The sequence below is a fragment of the Pinus tabuliformis genome, chromosome 1_1, assembly GCF_031772625.1.
Source record: "Pinus tabuliformis cultivar Carrire ecotype Pingquan chromosome 1_1, CPIR1, whole genome shotgun sequence".
In the NCBI taxonomy this organism is placed as follows: Eukaryota; Viridiplantae; Streptophyta; class Pinopsida; order Pinales; family Pinaceae; genus Pinus; species Pinus tabuliformis.
In genome coordinates this window covers 940,032,992-940,038,991 of record NC_142297.1, presented here as the reverse complement: position 1 = coordinate 940,038,991, position 6,000 = coordinate 940,032,992, and positions in this window count along the sequence as shown.

The window sequence follows — 6,000 nt, the reverse complement described above, 5'->3', positions numbered from 1 at the left end:
CATTAACAGAGCTCTGCTGCCAACAGGTGTTCATAACCTTGGCAGAGTTGTTTATCTCACCCTCTGGAACCATGATCTTTTGTGTATATTCTGAAGAGTGCTTTGTCAAAATGCAGGCCATTATGCTGGCTTGGTGACCAGATAGTCATAATGCCATTCACAAGGTAGGCGCGAAACGTGGTCAGGCCGGCTCGCGATGAGACCTCCTGTTCCAAGATTTGCTTGTCAATTTATTTTTGGACCATATCCCTGGTGTGGTGGCCATTATGGGAATGCCACTTCGCTTCCACCCTTATGATCATGGTAGGCCGGCTCTGAATGAGACCCCCTATCCTGCATTTGACAACTTTCATATTTTGTTTTTGTTTTCTTTTGCAGAGCATCTCTCTTGTTTATTTTCACATCAGGGTGGTTCCGCACTCCTTAAGAGCGGGGAATGGTGGAAGAAGTCTTACGATCCCAACAGATAGATATAAATCATTCGTTCTTACTCCCAAGTAGTGATCAAAAAAAGATTTTAGGGAAATAAAGATCACCAATAACAATGGTACCGGTAAATGACAATGACAGTGAAGATTAAAAGTTCACGTCCCTCCTCTTGTCCTTTTATACATACTGGCTTCATAGTGATAGCGATTTATGATGTGCTGATTTCGGTATCTCATGGTTTATGTTCACGGCATAAGTTCATTGCTGTATCTAAAAGATTGAGGAAACCATGGTCGCAAAGCATCCTCCATAAGGGCGAAAACATGACAATGGCATTCCTGAGAGAAGAATTCATTCATAGGATACCATTTCTTTGAGCGGAGCAACTGAAAATCGCAAATGCTGTTCCTTTTGAGAAAGGAACAGCAAAGACACTCAAATGCTGTTCCTTTTGACAAGGAACAACAGACACACTCAAGTGCTGTTCCTTTTCGCAAAGGAACAGCAGGGACACACAAGTGCTGTACCTTTTCCCAAAGGAACAGCAAAACATACAAATGCTGTTCCTTTTCGCAAAGGAACAACAAAACACACAGGTGCTGTTCCTTTTCGCAAAGGAACAACAGACACACAAGTGCTGTTCCTTTTCGCAAAGGAACAGCAAAACACACAGGTGCTGTTCCTTTTCGCAAAGGAACAGCAGACACACAAGTGCTGTTCCTTTTCGCAAAGGAACAGCAAAACACACAGGTGCTGTTCCTTTTCACAAAGGAACAACAAAACACACGAGTGCTGTTCCTTTTCGCAAAGGAACAACAAAACACACAAGTGCTGTTCCTTTTCGCAAAGGAACAACAAGACACAAGTGCTGTTCCTTTTCGCAAAGGAACAACAAGACACACAAGTGCTGTTCCTTTTCGCAAAGGAACAACAAAACACACAAGTGCTGTTCCTTTTTGCAAAGGAACAACAAAACACACAAGTGCTGTTCCTTTTCGCAAAGGAACAACAAGACACACAAGTGCTGTTCCTTTTCGCAAAGGAACAGCAAAACATGCCAGTGCTGTTCCTTTTCGCAAAGGAACAGCAAAACACACAAGTGCTGTTCCTTTTCGCAAAGGAATAGCAAAACACGCCAGTGCTGTTCCTTTTCGCAAAGGAACAGCAAAACACACAAGTGTTGTTCCTTTTCGCAAAGGAACAGCAAAACACTCAAAAGCTGTTCCCTTTGAAAAGGAACAGCGAAATCACACAAGTGCTGTTCCTTTTCGCAAAGGAACAACAAAGACACTTGGAAAAATAAAAATAAAAAAAATCAAGGAAACGTATATACAAGATGTTATGTACAAGTTATAAAATGAATTTCTTAAGCTATAGGTGAGGAAGATTGCGCTTCCTCTCCTAAAATTTTCATATCAGTATCTTGTCGCAGCTGTTGACAGAAGGATTCCCGAGTGAGTGGCTTTCGATAAAGGCGAACTCGGTGGCCATTTACCTTGAATGCATATCCAGAACCGTCAATTGTGATCAGGGTAAGGGTCCCATTATCATGCACCTTCTGGATTTCGTATGGTCCTAGCCATCGAGTCTGGAGTTTCCCCGGGAAATCCTGAAACCGAGAGTCGTATAACAGAGCCCAGTCTCCTTCATGAAAGACTTTATTCTTGATCAGTGCATCGTGCCATTTAGCTCGCTGCTGTTGAATCAATGCTGTATTCTGTAATGCAGAGAGCCTGATTTCGTCCAATTCATTAATCTGCTGTAATCGATTGATTTGTGCCTCACTCAGATCTAGGCCGACTTCCTGCGCAGTTCGTAGCGTTCGGATTTCGAATTCTATGGGGAAAATTGGCTGCTTTCCAAACACTAATTGATAGGGTGAATAGTCTGTAGTACTTCTCCATGTGGTTCTGTAGGCCCACAGTGCCTCAGGTAGTCGAGCGGCCCAATCTCGCCAATGCGATGCAATGGTTTTTGTTAAAATTGATTCTATTACCTTATTACTACTTTCTACTTGCCCATTTGCCTGCGGATGGTATGGGGTAGTAATCTTATGTTGGACATGGTAATTGTTAAGTGTTGCAGCTAATTTGTTTCCAACAAATTCTGGTCCACCATCGGTGATTAATTCTCTCGGAAGTCCATAACGTACAAACAAATGGAACAAGAATTGTATCACAAAGTCTTCTGTAGCCCTAGGTAATGATTCGGCCTCGACCCATTTAGTAACATAGTCCGTCGCCACCAGAATGTATGTCCTCTGATTTGATGATGGATTGATGGGCCCAACGAAGTCCAGAGCCCATCGTTCGAATGGCTCAATGACCAATTGTGGTCTCAGAGGCATTTCATCGGCTTGGCCAGGTTTTCCTGCTCACTGGCAGCTGTCACAGGCTTGTGCAAATTTTTTCGCATCCTTGAAGATTGTAGGCCAATAGTATCCGATCTGCAATACTTTATGTGCTGTTCTTTTTTCAGCGAAGTGTCCCCCGCATGGCCCGTCATGGCAAGCTTTTAAAATGTCGAAGATTTCGTCTTCTCGAATACACCTTCTGATTTGCATGTCTGCCCCTGTATGGAACAAATGGCCTCCAATCCATGAAAAGCGAGTGCTTTTCTGAACAATCTGCTTGCGTTCCTGAGGGGTTAAGTGTTTTGGTAACTTACCGACTGTGAGGTAATTGGCGACATCTGCATACCAGGGTGTTTGAACAACAACCGCAAAAAGGTGCTCGTCAGGGAATTGATCTTCTACCGCTGCTGTTTCGACTGCTTTCGGTATCCGTGAGAGGAAATCAACTACAGGGTTCTCCTTGCCAGGTCGATCCTTAATTGTGATGTCGAACTCCTGCAATAAGATCAACCACCTGGTTATTCTAGCATTCGTAACAGGTTTATTTGCCAAATATTTGATAGCAGAATGATCTGTATATAACACAACAGGATAGCCTGTAATATAATGTCTAAATTTGTTAACAGCATGTATTACAACCAGGAATTCCTTTTCAGTAACAGTATAATTGAGTTCGGCAGAGGATAAATTTTTGCTGATATAGTAAATAGCATATGGCTTCTTATCCTCTTCTTGCCCCAGGATTGCACCAATTGCTGTGTCCGAGGCATCAGATGAGATTTGAAATGGCAAATTCCAGTTGGGTCCTTGAAGGACTGGAGCTGTTGATAACAGGTTCTTCAATTCCTTAAAAACCTGGTCGCATTTTTATGTCCACAAGAAATCAACATTGCCAGTTAAAGCATATAGAGGTGCAGCAATACGTGAGTAATGTTCTATAAATCGTCTGTAATACCCAGAAAATCCAAGGAAACTGCGTACCTCTGTTTGAGTAGTGGGAGTAGGGATGAGCAAAAGAATCTGAATTTTAGCCGGGTCTACCTGGATGCCAGCTGCTGAGATGTAGTGCCCTAGAATGAGCCCTTCTGTCATCATCATGTAACACTTTTCGTGGCTCAGGCAAAGTCTGGTAGCGATACAACGTTGTAGGACTTTCTCCAGGGTATCCAGAGCTGGGTCAAAATCATCTCCATATGGTGTAAAGTCATCCATATACACCTCAAGTCCGTCGTTTATTAGGTCTGCAAAGATGCTGAGAACAACTCTTTGGAATGTAGCAGGGGCATTGCATAGGCCGAAGGGTAGCACTCGATAGGAAAACGTTCCCCAAGGGCAAGTAAAGGTAGTTTTATCCTGATCTTCAGGGGCGATTTGGATTTGGTTATATCCGCTGAAGCCATCCAGGAAAGAGAAAAATTTCTTCCCTGCTAAAGTGTCCAGTACTTGATCTATAAATGGGAGAGGAAAGTGATCCTTCTGTGTGGCCTTATTTAACTCCCTGTAATCCACGCAAATCCTCCATTTCCCATTTTTCTTGGGTACCACCACTAGGGGAGAGACCCACTTACTGTCAGAGATGGGCTAAATAAAATTAACATCTAAAAGTTTCTGAAGTTCGGCTTTTACTATTTCTTTTAGATGGGGGTTGAGTCTTCTTTGTGGCTGACGAACAGGTCTTGCATCCTTCTCTATATAAATGTGGTGGGTGCATAATTGAGGATCAATCCCCTTCATGTCAGGGTAATCCCACGCAAATGCTCCCTTATATTTTTGTAACAGATTAACAAGCTTCATTTCTTGATCTGGTGTAAGGTTGACGTTAATATTTAGAGTCTTACCAGGTTCAATTTCCACTACTTTACTATTGGCAACAACAGTTACTGGTATTGTTTGGTCATGTGGATCTTTTAAGGGGTCTTCTTCTAGCTCACTATCAAATGCTGCCTCTATCATAAAACACTGTGTGTGAGAGCTAGATTCGGTTTGACTGATGAAGTTATTGATAGCATCATCTTCTATTTGATCTTTAAAATCTAAAGCCTTCTGTACAGTCAATGGGGCTCTGATATTGTTAGTAAGGTATGACACAGGATATTGATTGGTTTTGATCATTGGCAGGCTTGGCTGTGCTGGAGGATATAGAACGAGATTTTTAACATCTGGTCCTTTAGTTATAGTCATGTTTCCCTGCCGGCAACCAATGTAGGCATCGGCAGTGGCAAGCCAAGGTCTTCCTAATATTAGCGGATGTCCATCTAGTCGGGTTTTTGGATTAATTACCAGGAAATCGGTTGGATATTTCCAGGAATCTACGGAAACCATGACATCATATAGAGTACCTTCGGGTCGAACTACAGATCGATCTGCCAATTCTAACAAAGTAGAAGTAGGTTCTACTGATGTGATGCCAAGCTTTTGGCAGGTGGAAGTTGTCAAAATATTGATTGCAGCTCCCAAGTCGACTAAAGAATTAGTCAGGGTTTGACCATAGATTTGGACAGTTACAATTGGGTTCCCGGGATCTTCGTATTTGATAGGTGTCTCTTTTCCTGATAACAGGTCGGATAAAGTTCCAACTACTTGGACTCTAGGGTTAGTAGTTATATTCCTCCTTGATTTTTTTATGCACAGTTCTTTTATAGTCTTTGCGTATATGGGAATATCTTGAATGGCCTAGAGGAATGGAATTTTTATATACAGGTTTTGTAGCTCTCCCAGAATGTCAAAGTCTGGATGTTGCACTGGTCGTGGTATGACTAATCATTTCGGGAAAGGAGGAGAGGATGTATTTGTTTGTTGATGGGTCTGTTCCTTATTTACATCCTTTTGTTGTAGCGGTTGTTCTATTGGTAACTGATCTTCAATGTGACCTATTTTGTCTCCCTCTGTTTCTATGATACGTCCAGATCGTAACTGAAGGTCATTGCACTCCCTTAAGTCAAGTCCAGTTTCTGATGTGTCTATGATTTGGATGGATTGGACTGGTCTATTATTAGGATTGGGATTGGGCTGGGCTAGGAGTTGCGGCCTTAAATTAGACTGGGGGTTTTATTGTAAGGCTGGCAGAGTTGGTTGAGGGAGTGGAATAGTTCCTGTTGACTGATATGTCGATCTTGGCCAATTGGTCTGCCAGGGTGAACCTTGTGATGTGGGGGGAATCCATTGCGGAGGGTATGAATTGTTCTGCCAATATGGTGGGGTGTAAGGAAAATTTGGCC